This window comes from Protopterus annectens, chromosome 3.part1 (assembly GCF_019279795.1).
Source record: "Protopterus annectens isolate FY-2018-M chromosome 3.part1, PAN1.0, whole genome shotgun sequence".
Classification (NCBI taxonomy): Eukaryota; Metazoa; Chordata; order Ceratodontiformes; family Protopteridae; genus Protopterus; species Protopterus annectens.
In genome coordinates, this window is record NC_056732.1 from 284,325,130 (window position 1) to 284,345,796 (window position 20,667).

The following is a 20,667-nucleotide window of genomic DNA, read 5'->3' on the forward strand; positions in this document are numbered from 1 at the left end:
TGTGCTGGGACAACAGAAGAGGCACTAGAGGTAGGATCCATGGTGGGAGTGTCGCCAGGCTCTTCAGGAGTGATACCAGTGTTGTCTTGGCAGCCAGTCTGGAGCAATGAGAATCATTTTCGCCTCTCTGCTCTGGCTTTTAATAGAACTTTGGGCAGCAGAGTGGAGAGGCCGAGGAAAGGCATAGACTGTCAATGTTGTCCAATTGAAAGAAAGTGTACATACACTTTCCAGGCCTGTGGATGATAGGTCCTTGAGCAAAATTTTTCAATTAGTAATTTTGTGGGTAGCAAAGAGATCTATGTCTGGCTGTCCCCATGCCTGAGTTATTTTTACTTTGCTAAAAACTTGAGGATTGCAACTTCCATTCGTGTGGATCTGTCCTTATATTTCTGCTTAGGCTGTCTGCCAGTGTGTTTTCCTTCCCTGGCAGGAATTGTGCCTGAAGTTGGGATTTCTGTAAATTCCAGAGCCAGGTGTTCAAAGAAGGGTCACTTGGCTAGTCTGCACAGGGGGTATGAAATGAGTTCCCCCTGTTTATAAAAAATACCCACATCAACTGTGGTGTTGTTCTGTCCTTATCAATAGCTGGCCTAGATGCAGTAGGTCTTTGGAAGGCCATAATACGCAGATTTTGCACTGCTAGCATTTCCTTTTGGTTGATGTGTAGGTGCTTCTCTTTTGGGACCATTTTCCCCTGAATGCACTGGATCTGTCATGTGTGCCCCCCAGGCATTGGGGCCGTCAGGCGTCTGTTGGTGATGATTTGAGTTGCTTGAGTTATGCGCAGAAAGGGAGACCTATAGTTTCTTTGGCATGCTTGAGCTCACCACAGAAATTCCTTTTAAAGACATACTGGAATAACATGGTATAATTGTTTCCAAACTGTGGCTGTGTTGAGTACCATAGAAGTTTTTTGGGTACCATTGAAGTTTCCTGGCATATGCAGCTTTGCACATGGGATCAGGTGCAGGATGCAAAATGCCATGAATCCTAGAGGAGCCTGCAGGACTTTCCTTGCAGTCAGCCTGGTGAAGGCTGCCATTTCCGCTGAAGTATTGAGATAGTTGCCCTTGTTTGTCTAGGAGGTGGGAGTAGGCCATCTGGGTGTTTGTATTCAAGCTGACACCCAGGGAAAAATTATTGTTTGAGAGGGTATTAGTTTTACGACTTTTTGTTGACTGTGTATCCCAGAAAGTTCAACAATTTTATTACAAATGCCAGGTGTCGGTTCAAGTATGTCCTTGCTGTCCGCTTGGATCAGGCAGCCCGCCCAGATATGGGTATATTTGTATTCCTTTGGAAGTCTGCAGAAGGCAGTTACTGATGCCAGGCATTTCGTAAAACACTCTGGGCGCTGGTGCAGATGTTTTCAAAGGGCAATGCAGAGAATTGATAATGGGTTGAACCTGCAAGAAATCTGAGGTATCTTCTGCAATCTTGTCTGATACAGGGACATGCAGGTATGCCTCCTTGAGGTCCAATGTTACCAGCCAAACTCCTTGCCCAGCAAATGGGAAGCATAAAGCTGCTGTAATGTGAGCATCTTGAATTTTGGTACCTGTAAATATGTGTTTAGGGATGGATAGGTCTAAAATAGGTCTCCTGGGTAATCTTTGTCTTTCCTTGGTACCAGGAATAGTCTGGAATAAAACCCTTGACCTTGTTCTTTTGCAGGTACCTCCTCTTGAATAGCTTTCATGTCCATGAGAGCTGAAATTTGTTTTTGTGCCTCTGCCCTTTGAGTTTTGTGGCAGGTTTGGCATGCCCTCTTCCTCATTTTGGAAGGGTGTGAAAGTGGAAATCTGTAGGCCTCTGTCTATAATAACCAGAATCCATTTGTCTTTTTGTGACAATATGCCAATTTTTTGAGAATAATGCCAGTTCTCCAATGAAAGGTGCTGGGCGCCATTAAAGCTTTGCTTGGTAAAGGGGAAAGTCATTGTGTCTGCTTTTCTCTGAATGATCATCTGCTGATCTATCTTCTCCACCTCTTGGGGTTGGTGCTTGCCATTGTCTGGCTCCCCTGAATGATCCTTGAGATTGCCCTCTACCCCTCAGGTGGCCTGTATCTGCCTCTTTGAGGTCATGTCCTATAAATGCTGGAAAGGACCAATTTTTGAAGGCCAGTTTCTGCTGAAACGTGGGAGGTTGTACCTGCAGGTGAAATCTTTTTCACTGTTTGCATTGATCCTAGCCTTTTCCTCCATTTTCTTTAGTACCTCCCTCAGCTTTAACACCAAACAATACATCTTTTGAAGAGGTGCACCTAGTAATTCTTCCCCTAAGGCTTTGACACTTGATCTGGTATACGGTTTGCTCTTGAGCCAAAGGCTATGTTCACGTGCATGACAGACCCTGTAACAGCAGCTCTGGCATGAGGCCTCCCTAAAGCATCAAAACCACACTGCAGAGGTATGTTTACCCACTTGCTCTGCACTTTCATGCAAACAAAATCCTGCAACTCTTTTAAATCTGGTTGTTCTGGATTTGTACCATTTTGTTTTCAACTGAGATAACAAAAACTGTTGATACTTCCAACATATGGAACTGACAGTTTAATGCCCTCATGGTTAAAGTGGCGAGGTATACACCTTTTCCCCCACCTTTCTAAAGCTCTGGGAATCTCTCTCTGAAGGTAATGGGTTTTAGCAGTAGAGGCCTTAATTCCCTTGGGACCCTGTGAAATAGTTTCTGGGTTAGCAGTATGGCTTTTGTATAGGAACTGGTGTGAATCAGGAACCCAGTAATACCTGTCTGGTTTAACAGGAGCTGGAGGTAAAGAATCTGGGTTGAGGCTGGCTTCTGTGTACACATCATCTAATATATCTAAGACAGGAGGGATAGCCAGAGGCCTATGCTGGGGGAGCAAGAGAAAATCCCTGAGCCTTTTCTTGTAATCTGAGTAATCTTGGCCTTCCCAGTGAAAGCGTTCCCTCAAAGTATGTAGGGTTTCCCCAAAAGAGTAGTCCTCAGGGGAGACCGGGAATAGACTCCTCTGCATCAGAGTCTTCAAAGGAGAATATGTATATTCTGGTCCTCAGAATGTTCAGAGGTAATAGATTTGATCTGAGGAAGGGTAGTCTTCCTCTAATCTGGGCCTTTTGTCCGAGGGGGGTTGAGAAAGTACAGTTTTGTACCTACCATAAATGTAGATGTCCGAGAGGAATGCATCTGCAGTCTTTACAAATGGGTTGTCCTGTGTCAGGCAGCCCTCGGTCGGCGCTGATACCAAGTCTGGAGTCCGGCCCGCTGGTGTCGCACTTCACCCGCATTGCGGCAGTCATTGGAATAAAGGCATCAGCGGCGCCATTTTCCTCAGTGTTTCTTGCCCCAGATGCCAGTTGCCCTCTTGGATGGCTAGAATTTGGATAAATGCCAAAGCTTCCAAATAGTAGAGAGCAAACACACAAAATAAACATGTATGTGTACATATATACAAACAAATACACCATAATAGATCCCCAAAGCTAGCTGAAGATTGGTAAGTACCTAGAATTACCTCAGAGGGAAGGAGGGTGGGTAATCCTGACTGCAGATGCATTCCTCTCGGACATCTACATTTATGGTAGGTACAAAACTGTACTATGTCCTTCAAGGATGCATCTGCAGTCTTCTACAAATGGGTAGAATACCATAACTAAACTAGGGAGGAGGAAATGAGAATAGATTATGGTGTAGTCAGGATCCCTTGCAACACAGCAGTGGCAAAACCAGCACGGGATCTAAGTATAGAGGTAAGTTATAATGTTTGGCAAATGTATGCACGGAGGTCCAAGTAGCAGCCTCTATAATGTCCTTGGTAGCCACCTCCTCGTAAGAAAGCTGTGGTAGTGGCTGTAGCCCTTGTGGAGTGAGGCCTGATGTTCTCTGGAGTTTTCTTTCCATGGTAGGAGTAACAAAATCTAATGCAATTTCCTATCCATTTTGAGATTGTCTGTTTAGAAATTGGTTTTCCTTCTTTTTCCTGTTGCATATGCTACCAGAAGCTGGTCAGTTTTTCTATTGTTTTTTGTCCTGTCCAGGTAGTAGCGTAATTGTCTGTGTACATCCAGGGTATGTAAGAGCTTTTCTCCCCTGTTCTGTGGATTGGGGAAGAATGTAGGAAGGTGTATAGCCTGATTTAAAGAGACTCTGGATACCACCTTAGGCATAAATGTAGGATTTGTCCTCACGGACACTCTATCTTGATGGAAGATCAGGAAGGGTTGTACTGCCATTAATGCTTGTAGTTCAGAGACCCTTCTTGCTGAAGTTATAGCCAGCAGGAAAGCAGTCTTCCAGGATAAGTATTGCAATTCTGCTGTAGCTGCTGGTTCGAAAGGAGGTAGAGTCAGTTTTTCTAGCACAAAGTTCAAGTCCCATGCTGGCAATGGAGGTTTCCTGGGAGGTTTTACATTTTTAATTCCTCTCAGAAACTGTGAGCAGAGGAGAGAAGACAGGAGGATCAAGCTGTATTCTGCTGAAATAGCTGAGGCATGTATCTTGATGGAGGAATAGGACAGGCCTGTATGGTAGAGCTCCCGCAAGTACTCCAGGATGTTGGCTATGTTCACCAGTGTCACATCTTGCCCCTTTGCAGTACTCAGATGAGATATCTTTCCATTTTGCTGCATAATTCTTTCTTGTTGAAGGTCTCACGAGCCTCCAGGATTATGTCTTTAACCCTTTAGGATAAATTTGTGTTAATTGCTGCTATGTAATGTTCCAGGCAGTTAGCTGCAGAGTTTTAGGTTTGGATGCAGAATGTTGTAGTTGTTCTGTGTCAGCAGTAATGGGATCAGGGCAGTGTCCATATTTGTTCCCAGGACATGCTCCTCCAGCAGTGGATACCAATGTTGTCTTGGCCAGTCTGGGGCTATCAGAATGATCCTCGGACGCCTCTTTGATCTTGAGAAGCACCTTGTGCATCAAAGGAAGTGGTGGGAATGCGATGCTGTCAGGTTTTTCCAACTGAAGGATAGAGTCCACCTTCCAAGCAAGTGGGTGGTAAAGTCCTTGTGCAGAATTTCTTCAACTGGTGATTGAAAGGGGATGCAAACAAGTCTATTTGTGGTACACCCCATTCTCTTGTGATGGTTTTGAAGATGTCCGCATGCAGCATCCATTCGTGGCATCTGTTGTAGTTCTGCTTAATATGTCTACTAGAATGTTTTCCTTCCTGGTACATAAATTGCCTGTAACTAAATGTTGTAGCTCAGAGCCACATCCCATAGGTCCTGTGCCAGCCGGCATAGAGGGTATGAGTGTGTGCCTCCCTGTTTGTTGATGTACCACATAACTGTGGTGTTGTCTGTCCTTATCATCAACTGGCCTTCTTGGAGAAAAGGTCTGAATGCCTGGATTGCCAATTTACTGCCATCATTTCTTTTAGATTTATGTGCAGATGCAGCTGGTCTTGAGTCCATAGGCCTTGAATGCACTTGTCCATCATGTGTGCCCCAACGAGGTCTGAGGCATCTGTCGTGATGGTTTGTCTTGTTGACTTTGCAGAAGGGCAGTCCTGTGTTTGATTGACAGGCCTGAGCCCACCATAAGAACTCTTGCTTCAGGCATGGGATCATTGTAATTTTGGTTTCTAGGCTGTGCTTGTGCTGAGACCACAAATTCTTTAGGTACCACTGTAAGCTTCTCATATGCAGCCTGGCATGACGTACCAGTATTATGCAGGATGCCATGAAGCCTAGAGCTTGAAGCACTTTTCTTGCAGTTAGATGGCTCTGCTTTATTAATGCCAAGAAGTAGAGAGGAAGTTGCTCTTTCTTTTCTGCAGTTAGGAATGCCATTTGTTTTGATGTGTCCAGTTCTGCACCCAGAAAGGTTATTCTTTGGGATGGAATCAGCCTTGACTTTTGTGATTGTATATCCCAGGGCTTGCAGCAGGTAGGTGACTCTCTGTAAGTCTTCTGTTAGTTTGTTTTTGTTGTCCGCTTGTATCAGGCAGTCGTCCAGGTAGGGATAGATTTGAATTCCCTGAAGTCTGCAATGAGCGATTACTGATGCCAGGCATTTCGTGAACACTCTGAAGCAGTAGATAAGCCAAAGGGCAATGCTGAGAATTGATAATGCTCTGATCCTGCAAGAAATCTGAGGTATCTTCTGCAAATTGGTCTTATGGGGACGTGCAGGTATGCCTCCTTGAGATCTAGAGTTACCAGCCAAGACTCCTTGCCCAGCATGGAAGAAGCTGCTGTAGGGTCAGCATTTTGAATTTTGGAACAATGAGGAATGTGTTTAAAGCGGACAGGTCTAGAATAGGTCTCCATTTGTTTCTTTTCTTGGTACCAGGAAGAGCCTGGAGTAAAATCCTTTCCTTGCTCCATAAATGGTACCTTTTCCACAGCTCTCATTGTTAATAATTGAGATATTTGTTTTAGAGCTTCTGTCCTTTGAGAAGGTGGTAGAGTTGGCATTCCTCTCTTTCCTGGTAGTGTGGAAATGGAACCTGTAACCTTTGTCTATAGTCTGCAAAATCCATTTTCTCTTGTAATGCAGTGCCATTTTCTTGTAAATAATGTTAGCTTTCTAAGGGTGCTTCTAGTTGTTCCCTGGTTTGGCGCCACCCGAAAGTCACTGTGATTGAGTTGTATGGTGGTGGCTGTATCCGCCTGCCTCGTTGGTTGTTACCCTGCCACTGGCGCACCCTGTAGGCACCCCCTGGATTGGTTTCTGCCTCTAGAGCGCCTATTCCTGGCCTCTTTGTGCCTTTAGAGGAGTCGGAAAGGACCAATTCTTGGAGGGCCAGTTCCTGTTAAACCTTTGGAGGTTGAACTTGTATGAAATCTTTCACTGTTTGCACAGATTTTGCTTTCTCTTCCATCTTTTTAGTACCTGCTGTGCGGGAGCACCAAATAAATTGACCTTGTCCATAGGTGCATCCAAAAGCTTAGTTTTGACATGGTCTGGTAATGCCTGTTCTTTTAACCATGCATGCCTCCTGATAACTGTGCCAGTCATGGCTGATCTAAAGGAAGCCTCCAGTGCATCATAGCCACATTTTTAAAGAATGGTTACTAACCTGCTGTATGTTATGTAACATTTCTTGAACATACTTTTTATCTAAAGATTCTTCTGAGGACAGCTTTTTAGTCAACTGGTCAAGCATAAACTCTTGATATTGAATCATATGAAATTGGCAGTTCAAAGCTCTAGCTGACAAAGTAGGAGAGGTGTAAACTTTTTTACCCCATCTCTCTAAGGACCTGGATTCCCTTTCAGAGGGAGGGTTTTAGAAGAAGTAGCTGCTACAGCTTTAGGGCCCTGGGAGATAGTCTCTGGGTCTGCAAAAGGAGCCTTATATAAGTGGTGATGAGTGTCCGGGACCCTGTAGTACCTATCGGGCTTAGCAGGGGCCGGAGGTAAAGGATTAGGAGCAGTGCAAGCATCATTAAATGCATCATCAACAACAGATAGAACTGGAGGTATAGCTAAAGGCCTATGCTGTGGCAAGTGTAGAAAGGTCCTAAGCCTTTTTCTAGAGTCTGAGGAATCCTGGCCCTGCCACTGGAATTGTTCCCTCATAGCATGCAAGGTTTCCCCAAAGGAAAATTCATCAGGAGGAGAGGCTGAAGGGATGGACTCCTCAGCATCAGAGTCTTCGTAAGGAGAATAAGAAGCCTCAGGAGGATCTGTATGATCTGAGTCATCAGAGGAGTCATCCGTGGCTACTGGCTCAGGGGGCTCTGCTCTAGGCCTCTTTTCTGGAGGAGGGAGAGAGGCCCTGTCTGGATGAGGCTGGGCTCCACGAATTAAAGAGATGAGATCCTCTGCCAAAGAAAGCATATGGGAGCTGGTGCTGGGCCTGTGAGATGGGGCCTTGGCAGGCACAGGTTTGATGCTTTGGCTGCTTTAGCCCTGTTAAAGGCCTTTATAGACATAGCTGGAGGAGGCCTAGCAGCTCCACGTGCAGGGTAGAAATATCTAGGGTATGGTGTCTGATAAATCCTGGAAATCGCAGCAGAAGGTTGGATTTCAGAAGCCTTCTACCAGGTTAGAAGAGGCCCCGTAGAAGGCAAGTTGTCAGCAGAAGAAAGAACAGCTTGCTCGGTTTCGTCGAAACCGAGACACTCTCAATTTAACAGGTTTCGGGCCAAACCGCGGACAGCAATGTCGGGTCCTTTCTTTTTTTGGTAATTTGCATTGGTCGGAGGATCTGACGGCATAATGTAGGCAAAATCGGAGCGAAAATCTGTTCAGCAAAGTCCGGCGGCGTCTAAGCGTCCGGTTAAAAGAAGCACAGGCTGAACAAGCTGCTACGCGTGGTCTGGGCCTAAACAATGTATGCAGTGGAAATCTTTATGAGGTATTTGTTTCCCACAAGATAAACAGTTATTAACTTTCTCTGACATCGGCTGAGGCAAGAAAGAGTCTAGCAACGGTACTTAGCTTTATAGAAGTCTTCAAGTAGTATTCGGTAGTAGTAATCTCTGGATCTGACCGACCGGCACTTGCGAACAGCTTCTGCTTGACCAATAGCGGCAAGAAAGACTGAGAAATGGCGTCCGCTGATGCCTTTCTACCCGAATGACTGCCGCAATGACGTCGGGTGAAGTGCGAGAAGCCGGACCCAGACTTTGGAATCAAAGATTGGCTGCCTGACACGACAGGACAACCCATTTGTAAGGACTGCAGATGCATCCTTGAAGGACATCCTGATAAGAGTAATCAAATCCTCAGCCATTTTGAGCATCTGTTTTTAGGCATGGGGCCTTGAGAGGGGTCCTGTGGTCCCTTGTTTTTAGTTTTCATGGCTGCTTTAGATTTTTGTGAAAGCCTTAATAGAGAAGGAGGAAGGCCTGAAGACACCTTGAGAAATGGCAGGCCTGTCTAAACTCAGTTTCCCGCCAAGAGTGGCCGTGGTATCTGTAGTCAGAATGGGGGCAAAGGAAAGCCTAACCTCGCACAGAAGACACTGGTAAAAGTACCGTCATCGTACTCAGGGCTTAGAGGGCACCTGCTGAGAACCGGGAACTGGTAGTCGGCCTTAGCGTGGTGTCAGTAGAAGTCAGAGCCTATGATGTCGGTCCCTATCTTTGGCCTTTACTCAAAACTGAGTCGGAGTATCCACCTACATAATATAATTAAATTTTTACCAAAATAGTGATGGCGAACTCCTCGCCCACGCGTTTAATAGTGCATTTGTTGAATCTAGCACAAAAACGCGGCGAGCAGAGGCAGCGTGTGGTCTGAGCCTAAGCAAGGAATACAGAAAGAGTGGAAATCCTTATGCGGTATTTGCTTCCCACATGAAATGCAATTATTAATTTTGTCTGACACATCGGTGAGGGCAAAGAAAAAGTTTCTAACGGGTACTTAGCTTCAAAGAAGACTGGCTGAAATATTTTGTAAATCTCAGGAGCTGGCTGGCGACCCGGCACTTGCGAACTGCTTCAAGCAGGCACCCGCGGCAAGAAAGACTGAAGAAGATGGCGTCGGCTGGCTCTTTTATACCCCCGCACTGACGTCAGAAGAAGCGATGACAACCAGCCAGACCTAGACTTTGGAATTGACCGACCCAGAGGACCCACCTGATCGCAGGATAACCCATCTGTTATGATTGCAGCTGTTGCACGTATGAACATCACTTTTAGATACCATTGTAGCTTCCTCATATGCAGTCTTGCATATGGAATTAGCAGGATGCCATGAGCCAAAGTCTGCAGAATTTTTCTTGCAGGTAGCTGGGACTTTGTTGCCATCGCTTAAAGTAATGAGTCAGTTGCCCTTTGTTTGTCTGGCGTGAGATAAGCCATCTGGCAGCTGTATTTAAGCTTGCACCCAGGAATATTATCTCTTGAGAGGGCACTAGTTTTGATTTATTTTCATTTACTGTGTACCCTAGGCAAATTAGTAATCTTTTTACAAATGCCAGATGCCTTAGCAGAATGTCCTTGCTCTCTGCTTGAATAAGGCAGTCGTCCAAGTAGGGATATATTTGAATTCTTTTTGTCTGCAAAATGCAATTACTGGTGCCAGGCATTTTGTGAAGACCCTGGGCGCAGTAGATAAGCCAAAGGGCACTGCAAAGAATTGGTAATGCATTGAGCCAGCTATGAATCTGAGGTATCTTCTGCAAGACTGTCTGATTGGGACATGCAGGTATGCCTCTTTGAGGTCCAAACTAGCCAAGCCTTCTTGCCCAGCATGGGTAGAAGTTGCTGCAGTGTCAACATTTTGAATTTTGGAACGTCCAGGAAAGTATTTAGAATAGACAGGTCCAGTACTGGTCTCCAGGCTTTGTCCTTTCTGGGTACCAAGAAAAGCCTTGAGTAAAATCCTTTCTCCTGCTCTTGCTGTGGTACTTTGAATAGCCCTCATGTCCATGAGAGCAGAAATTTATTTTGTGCCTCTGCCCATTGATTGCGTGGCAGGTCTGGCATACCTTTTGGCCTTGGTAGGGTGTGAAAGTGGAACCTGTAACCCTGAGAAACAATATTCAGTACCCATTTGTCCTGGGTGATCATGTGCCAATTTTGTGAGAAAAGTGCTAGTTTTCCCCCTAAGGGTGCTGCCAAGCAAGTGCTTGGCATTTGTACAGGAAAGTCATTGGGACTGTTTCTTATAAGGTTGTGATTTGTCTTCTCCGCCTTTGGGGGCTGAAGCACCCCATTGTTTATGTCTGTATGAGTCTTGGGGCTGAAATCTGCCTCTGGAGCGTCTGTAATCTGCCTCTTTGTGGCCTGTCTGACACTGGAAAGGACCAATTTTTAGAAGGCCAATTCCTGCGAAATCTAGGTGGCTGAACCTGTAAGAAATCCTTTTACTGTCTCTGCATTGACTTTGCTTTATCCTCCATTTTCTTTAACACCTCTTCTGCCTTAACACCAAACAAAGTATCATGCTGTAATGGAGCATCCAATAATTTTGCTTTAACATAATCAGGTAAACTCTGTTCTTTTAACCAAGCATGCTTTCGAATGACAGAACCTGTAACTGCGGCTCTGCAAGAAGCCTCTAATGAATCCAAACCACATTGTAAAGTATGCTTTCCCACTTGTTCAGCTGCATGCAATAAATCCTGCATTTCCTTGTTCTCAGAACATTCAGAGCTTTGAGGGGGCGTGGCCAAGGATGAACACAGGATAGCAGCAGATTTCTTCAGCTCCACCAATTTCATTACATTGACAGGAATTAATTACTTAAAAAATGAATTCTTGAAGTAATTTTCTTTCTAAATATGTTTGTTTTATATAGTTCTTGAACTATATCTAAAAAGAAAGGAAATCTTAATAATATTCCTGTCAGAAATTACTTTGGAAATTTTCCTGTCAGTTTATCAGTCTGAAATGAGTTCCAGTAAGACAAATTCTCAAGACTCCAGCATCAAGAAAGAACTTCAGTCTCTGATAATTATAGTCCAACAACTTACTGCTAAGATGGATAAAATGGATACTAAAATAGACACTTTCATAGAAAAAACTACAAAACAAATAGACTTGTTACATATGGACCTGCAACAACGAAGATCCAGATGACAGGCATAGAAGAAGCTGTGAATGACATGGAAAATAAAAATACAAGAAGAGGAAATCAACATTGAGTTTCTGCTGAAACAAAATACACATTTACAAACAAAGCTGGATGACCTGGAAAATAGATCTAGGCGCAATAACATTAGGATTTTTTGGACTGCCAGAAAATATTGAAGGTAACAATATTACTTCTTTTTAACAACATGGCTCCCTAAAACTTAGATTTACCAGAAGCATTCTCTTTTGGTATTGAGAGAGCACGTAGATCTATAGCTAATACTAACTCTAACAAAACTATCCTAGATCAGTTATAGTTAGATTTCTATCATCTTTTGATAAAGAGATGGTTCTTAAATCTGCTTGGGCTAAAGCTCCTGTTAAGTTAATGAGACAACTATGCGTTTTGACAATGACTATTCTTCCATGGTAATTGCTAGAAAAGTTTTTCTGCCACTAATAAGGGAGCTTAAAAAAGCACAGTTTAAAACATACCTTCTGTTTCCTGCCAAGCTTAAAATCTTCCTTCCTGATGGTCCTAAGGTCTTCGATGATTTAGACTCTGCTTTACTGTTTGTCAAAGAAAAAAGATTTTGATAAAATAGAAGAAATGGAATGGGCTAGTTCATTGACTAAAGAGATTGGCAACAGCTTCCTGGAAGACTTCAGAGAAGAAGAAGAGAATAAAAACAAATGATTTGTTATATGTTTTTTTCTCTCTCATCATTTTAGTTCATTATTAATCTTTTGAATATAGTTCCTGCATTTCCAGAAAGCCACAAATATTTTGGAAAAGATTTTAATCAAAGTTATTCTCTATGTGCAAAGAAATGTTTTGTTTCATAACCAGTCAAAATGCCTGAGGATTTAATGGCAGTTGTGACTGGATTTGTTTTTCTTTCTACTGTGTGAAAAAGTAAGGTTAGTAATTTGATAAATTTTTTTATCTTTATCTTTTTTTCCTTCTTCTTTTATTATTTTCTTTGTTTAAACAATGACATTCTATTTAGATTATGTAGTGGGTAAAGGGTGGGGAGGGGAGGGGAGAACAGTAATGAAAATATCATTAATAGAATAATAACATATTTATTTCTTGTAAAAGTTTATAAGTTCTTCAAATGCTATTTCTAATTATACTTTCTTGATTATACTGCTTATGCTTGTTTGTAAATAATCTGTCATGCTTTAACTAATAATAATCAGAACTAAATAAGAGTAAATAATATGTTTTATTTTTAACTCTATTAATATAAACAATAAGTAACATTCCATTGTATATACTTCTTACAGCTTTCTCTTACATTTTTATTTCTGCCTACTCCCTTTTATTTCTACTCTCTTTTTCTTTTCTTTATTAATATATAGAAATGCTTTGACTGTATGGGCACAGTGAATAATAAGATTTGTATGAAAATTGAGTTGGGAGAAGAATGCTGAGTTTTATTGCTTGTTGGTAATTTTGAGTTTAATTTCACTTGCATAGAGGCTGTGATGATCTGTGGAATACATTGTGGAGGTTCTGTCATGTTTAGATGCATTTACACTGCTAAATGAATGTTTGTCACTAGTTTTTAATAAGTTTCCTCAAAATGTTAAGAGAGACAATCTGAGATGTGGGCTGTCTTATGCACAATGTCCTGAGTTACCCTCAGAATCTTCAGAATCTTCAAATCACAGAATTCTCACAGAGAAACTGAAAGCAGTTAGTATAAACATTGACAAGGTTATCACACTGACACACCACAGATTCAGGAAAAATACTCTGTTCATAAAATATGTCAGTTATAATGAGTTTAAATGATGTAGTTTCTTGTAGTAAGTAAATGTCTTATTTTAGAAGGCTATAAAAAGAAAATGAAACATTTATTTAAATGTTTTGAAAATCTACTTAACAGCAGCATAATAATCTGTGTTAAAAATTTGTGTTCCAAACATATACTTTACTATAACTCATTTAATTCATCTGATTGACAAACATAAGAAAAATAATCTTATAACTCTATTCTGGAAGAAATGTCATGTGATATATTTTAAAGCAGTAGGTTAGCATGATTGTAAAATCTGGTTACCAATATGTGTTTGCTGTGCATTATTCTGTATAAAGCAGACAGATTTATTCTTCACGTAGGGACAGCAAGTAGGATAGTGTTTCTACAAAGACAACAACTCAGTGAGATCAGATATATATATATATATATATATTTATATATATATATATATATATATATGTGTGAGTGTGTGTGTGTGTGTGTGTGTGTGTGTGTGTGTGTGTATGTATGTGTGTGTGTGTGAGTGTGATCGCTTTTGGGCACTTCTGAGAATCTGCATAACTATCCAATATGATTTATAATAATTTCTATGAATACAATATTTTCTCTATTGACAAAATGAATGTTTACACAAGTTTTAATAAGTTTCCGCCAAAATGTTAAGGAGACAATCTGATGTGGGCTGTCTCATGCACAGTGTCCATGAGTTTTCAGAAGCTTCAAGTAACTACACTCACAGAATTTTCACAGAGAAACTGAAAGCAGTTAGTATAAACATTGACAAGGTTATCACACTGACACACCACAGATTCAGGAAAAATACTCTATTCATAAAATGTGTAGCCAGTTATGATGAGTTTAGATGATGTAGTTTCTTGTAGCAAGTAAATATCTTATTTTTAGAAGGCATAGAAAATGAAACATTTATTTAAATGTTTTTGAAAATCTACTTAACAGTAGCATAATAATCTGTGTTAAAAACTTGTGTCCCAAACATATACTTTACTATAACTCATTTAATTCATCTGATTGACAAGCATAAATAATCTTATAACTCTATTCTGGAAGAAATGTCATGTGATATATTTTAAAGCAGTAGGTTAGCATGATTGTAAAATCTGGTTACTAATATGTGTTTGCTGTGCATTATTTTGTATAAAGCAGACAGATTTATTCTAGGGACAGCAAGTAGGATAGTGCTCTACAAAGACGCAACTCCAGTGAGATCAGATATATATATATATATATGTGTATATGTGTGTGTGTGTGTGTGTGTGTGTGTGTGTGTGTGTGTGTGTGTGTGTGTGTGTATGTGTGTAAAAAGGCTGTATATACGTATATGTGTATATGTATGTGTGTGTGTGTGTGTGTATGTGTGTGTGTGTACGTATGTGTGTGTGTATACGTATGTGTGTGTGTATACGTATGTGTGTGTGTATATGTGTGTGTGTGTATACGTATGTGTGTGTGTCTGTGTTTATGTGTGTGATGGCTTTTTTTAGGTAATAACGCAGGTGTTTGGAGGCTGAGAATCTACATAACTATGCAATATGATTTATAATACTTTTATGAATACAATATTTTACTCTATTGACAATAATGAGTTTAAGTAAATGCTCATGTACAAACAATTCAAGATTTTTTTGGAAACTGTTGATAGAATTCACATGACAGAAAATAGATGCATCTTAATGCATGTAATGACTGAATCATATTACCCAAAGTTTTTGATTTAAATGAATATTAGAACATAAATTTTCTCTCCTCTTGATTTCTAAACATTAAGATTATTTGAATGCTATTAGAATACAAGTGTTATATATTACACATAGATCTACATAATAGTATGAACAGTTTTTTTAAAAAAAAAAAGTTTATTTTAGTTTATATGATGCTGTGTTTTACCAAATGTGTAGTTTTGTCTTGATAACATTGATAATTGAATTGAAAACTGTTAACCTCAGTTAAATATAACTAGTATTAAATTGATAAAAGGTGGTAGCTGAGGTACTGCTGCTTAGGGTAGGGGTTAACTTGAGTAGTAAATACTGTTTCTAAGTTGGAGTTTTCAACTCCAGGCAGGATGCAAGGTTTAATCCTTACATTATTTTCACTTGTTCATTGTTACATGTATATAGTTTTGACATCCACAATATATTTTGTACACTCATTGTCACTACAAACAAAATTGAATCCTATACAAAATCCATAAGAGATTTAATAAATACAGCTACACATTTTAAAGGTACACCTAAAAGAGGGAGAGATGTAACATTATTTATCTTGTTATTTGTTATTTAGATCATAAGATTTCTTGAGTTTTAAGAAATGCCAAATGACATCTTTAAAAGGAATTTCTTTAAACATTAATGGATTGAATAATCCGTTAATAAAAAGGGAGCAAAGCCTAATAAGATACATTAATCTACCTGAAGGCCAATCTAGTCTTCCTGCAAGAAACCCATCTCTTGAAAAGATATTGATAAACCAGCTTCACTCAATAAGCATATACAGTATTGCTAGTTCAGAGCACACTCAGAAAAAAAAGAGAATTAGCTATTTTATGGAATAAAAGTATGCCCATTCCTAAAACCATTAAAGTCTTATCAGGATGACAAAGGAATGTTTTGTATGGTTACAATACAAATTAATGGGAAGACTTACACTTGGTAATTAATGCATATTGGATACCTGGAATTGGTATTAATACAGAAACATCATATTGATAAGATCATATCATTCTCTGTAGGGATATTATTTTAGCTGAGTGATTTTTAATTGTATACTACATGAAAGGATACTACTCACTATAAAGAAAAAGAAGAATTACATCTAATACCAAAACATTTAAATGATTTTGCTAATTCTTATCATTTGAATGATATTAATAATCAGATAGAGTCAAAAATCATTACCATATTAACCTTTTTTTCTAACAGATACAAAACTTATTCAAAAAATAGATAGGGTCTTTATTTCTAACCAGATGGTAACAGATTTAATTAATTCCAAAAATCATTTCATGTCCTATATCTGATCATAACTCAATTGTTTTGGAATTCATGATAAAAAAATACTCATAATGTTCAGATCAAAAAAGGATACCAGCATACTTAACTCAGCTAAAGACTATAGACTATAAAGCATCATATACTTTCAGAAGTACAACATTTTCTAGACATAAATAATATCTCACTGAAGTCTCCATTGTCTATGTTTGGGATGCCTTTAAAAATCCATATCTATATGGACAAAGTATCAGATGGTATAATAACAAAAGGAAATCTTGGGATAAGGGGTGATTGTTAGATATTCAAAGTAAACTAGGACTCTTATAAACATAATAATAAAGAAAATATTATGGACAAGAAAGTTATTGAAGAAATAAACAAACTAAATGAGCATTTTGAAGGCCACCTTGAGGGAGAGACTGAGGAAGGATATGTCGGGGATGGGTCTCAAGGACCATCATTTCTTGGAACCAAAACATCCTGGAGTAAAACCCCTTGGTTAACTGATCTTGGGTACTACTTCTATAGTGCCCGGACAGAGGAGTTGTGGTGGGGAATAGTGAAAGCTGACTGGAAGGAGGCTGTGGAACTCCTGGAATAGTGGAGTTTCCCACCAAGTCATGAAATATCCTCTTTTGATGATGGAGAGCACCCACCTGCCCATGGTAATTTTCTACCAGGTGGGTAGGGATAGGCTTGCGGGGGAGAGAGGGGAAAAGGTGGGGGGAAGACAGTCACAGTGGAGTAGTTCTATCTGGGTCTGACTGCCTCTGAAAGGATGAAGGTGCTGCGTAGATGATGATCTAGGAGTGGATGGTTTCCTAGGTTGTTTTGTCCCCTGGAATGAGTAACGGAGGAATGGGAAGACTGCCTTTAACAAAGCGGGGTTTTTTGGGGGTAGTTCCTATGGAATCTGGGAACCAGTGACACCAGTAAATGTTTTAGATTCTGCAAGTATTTTCCTTTTCCTGCAGTGACTCAAGTATCTCTGCAGAGGGCTCAAAGTGTGCTGACTTAACCAAAGGAGCATGTAACAATTTCGCTTGGGCATCCAAGGGCAAAGGTTGGAGTCTCACCCATAAGAACCTCCTTAACACAGAACCAGATGCAGGCAATTTGGGAGAGGCTTCAACAGCATCTCAGCTGCACCTGATTGAATGTCTAGTCACCTGGGATACCATGTTCAGAAGGGTGTCCAGCTTGACTGGTGAGTCAGGCATGTCAGACAGCAAAGTAGAGTTCTTGGTCAGGGAATCCAGAGAAAACTTGGCCATATGAGTTTGACAGTTAATTGCTCTTATGGCCAAAGTGGAAGAAGTATATACCTTCTTCTCCAACCTATCCATAAATTTACTATCCTTATCCATGGGAAAAAGAGAAGAAAAAGGTAGTTGCTTTGAAAACTTGTCATCTGAAATTGCAATAACAGCAGGATCTGCTGGCAGATTCTTAAAAAGATACTGCTCCTTTCTAGACACTTTGTAAAAATCTGTCTGGTCTCTTGTCAGCAGGAAGCTGCGACTCTGGGCTCTGGGAAGCAGCTAAGAAGGCATCATGGAAAGCTGGAAGTAAAGGAGGAACTGCAAATGGTGAGGGCTGCTCCATCTGCAGGAGTTCAAAATATCTTTTTTTGGTCTCAGAAACATCTGAGGCATCACACTTAAAATGCTGCCTAAGTAGGGGAAAAAGTGTCCCCAAAGGAGAAATTTTCTCCTGGGGAGTCAGGAGTGAGGGTTTCTCTTCTTCCTCAGGAGTAGCAAAATCCTTAAGGGATTCAATCTGAGAACTATATGTCAGGGATTCATCTGAGGAGGAATAGTCTTCCTCAGATTCTTCCTTTAAACAAGTGGTTGGCCTCACTGGGGAATCTGGGTCTGGAGTACCTAAAAGGCCTTAAATAAAGTCTGGGAAAAGGTCTCCCAAGCTGTAGTAGGAACTTTAGCCCTGTGTTTTTCCTTTTTTTTCCCTTTTTTAAAGAGGTGGAAAGAGCAGGAACAGAAGTAGGCCTGGGTGCTGCGTTGGAATGGATGGCAAAGCAGTAGAAGGCCCCCCGATGCCATGAGCCGGGGGTTCCCCCTCACCATATGGAGCTGATGGTTGTAAAGCCTCAGGGGACATCTGGATCCCGCTGCACCAGCTTCCATTTCAATTCCCAGTAACAGGAAGCATCCAAAGTCCGAGCAATCTTGGGCCAACACTGCCTCGAGGATCTCACCAGAGTCCTGAGGCCCAGCCTGGCGGGCCTAATTTTTAGCCTTCCTCCTTGGCAGCCGGGGGAGGTGCCCCCACCTTCCATCCCAGATCCCGCGTTGAAGTTGCTGATTCTCCAAATAGAGATTTAAAGCCAACAAATGGCTTTAAGGGGTTTTTGGGGGAAAAAAATTGGCAAATATACAGGACTTGTAGCCGTGACCTGCCCCTAAACAGAATAAACACTGATTGTGTATGTCCTTATGAGGAATTTGTCTTCCAAAAGCACCCCTTTCCCCTTTTTAGATGACCTGCATCTAAAAAGGAAAAAAACAAGAAAAAAACCCACAAGGGTACTTATCTGAAAGTGGACAGCCGGAGCGTCGAAAACAAATGGCTGAAGTCAAATAAATCCCGGATTACTGGAGCTGGCGATCGGATGTCTGAAACACACTGCAGCAGAAACGTTCTGAATTGGGTATGTGCAGGCATCACATATATAGCCAGCATCAGTTTATGGCTTTACATACATCGACCCCTGCTCTCAAGACTTTGGTATACTGGCCGGATGTCCAGTGCTGCAGGCAGCAACTCCTTAAGGTGAAGAATACTGCAACATGAGAATAGAAGGACTTCTAAAGGCACTGGTGCTAATAGCTGGTTCAGTATCTGCTCTCTTTCTTTGGTCAGCCTCTACTCAGCAAATTATGTTCATACCAAGCCTTTCTGAAGCTGATATGGCTTACTGGAAGACTATTACTCCTCCACTATACTGGTATGAAACAGGTAGTGTAATCCTCTACCCCAAAAAAAAGTACACTATCCTCTCCATCATCTAACTCCTCATCTAGAGAGAGCAACTCAAAAACAGTTTTTTTTATCTGGCTTGCTACTAGTTCCTGCTTCAGAAATGGTCCTCCACATTCTACCCTTAAATTCTCTGCTCAGATATAACAAAGGAAAGCTTAGCATGCTGGTTGGCTTCTTTTCTTTCTTCTTGTCCAACACGATATTCACCTGTTCCCTTCTGACCCTCTATTACCCGGGTGTCTTAGTTTTTACATTGATTGCCTTCATTATTCTAACTTACAGAACCTTCTGTGGTATATGCTTAAAATACAGGCTACTTTCTGGTACCCTTTTATTCTGCCTACTTTTATAGCCTTACCTACTGGATTCTTCTAATAAGGGTCAGATTTACCTATTCATTCCTCCCATATCAAAATCTTAATCCTTTTGAGGTTTCTCATTCCACAGCTTTATCTATAATGGGGCTGTGTACCCGAAAATATCTTGTTTAATAAAGAAAGGTAAGAAGAAAGTGTTCTGGTCCACTCTTTGGGTTTTCTCTCTCTCTCTCCCAGCTTTGAACATTAATCACATCATGACTTAAATCAGGCACTACAGCTACTGAGTGTAACATTTTATCAAGAAAAAGTTGCATTTAGGGTACTCTCTTTCTTATCCCATTTTGCATGGACATTACTTCAATTTTTAGAACAGTACGTTTGTGCTTGTAAAATTTTCTAACAATCCTTGCATTTCTTTTCTCCTACGACAATATTCATTTTGTTGTAATTTTAACAGCAACATAATGACAGAAGACTTATTCCACAGCTGTAGTACTTAACTTAGCATTGTCAATTTCCATGGACAAATCCTTGCTTAGTAACAGGCTGACTTATAGGGTTTAGAGGTACATTACTGCTACTGACTAGGCACTACTCACCTTTTAGCAAATGTAAAACAGATTATTTCTGCTGGAACCGTTGTCTGCTTTTTGGCAGGTGCAGCTACATACTTAGGTTAGGGCTTATCATTAAGCTTGGACAAATTCATGTCAGACTTGGGGTTTTTTTTTTTTTTAATAAAAGCAGATTTTACAAAGTTAACCATTTCCTCAAAGAACATAATACTTCTTTGAAATGCACATTTTTACATGACAGGAACTGCTGTCCTAACTCTATCCACAACTAAAACGTCTTTTTCTTTTACAGCCTTAGCCTTACACATAGTGGACTAAGACATTACCTACATTGCATTCACCTTTCTACATGCAAAATATCTCTCAAATGCTTAGATCTCAAGAGGCATAACATGTTCTGAGAGCTGTTACGCAGTTAAAAGAACCCGAAACAAATGCTATTGTGGGATTAACAAAAATTTTTTTTTTAAAAATTTTTTTTTTAATTTTTTTTGCAAAATTTTTTAAAAAAACTTTTTCTTTAA

General features: G+C 40.6%; 1 protein-coding gene across 1 annotated transcript in view; it reads left to right on the forward strand.

Moving 5' to 3' along the window:
* Positions 1-20,667, forward strand: part of TMEM106B (transmembrane protein 106B) — a 913,836-nt gene that overhangs the window by 257,826 nt on the left and 635,343 nt on the right. The window lies entirely within an intron of this gene.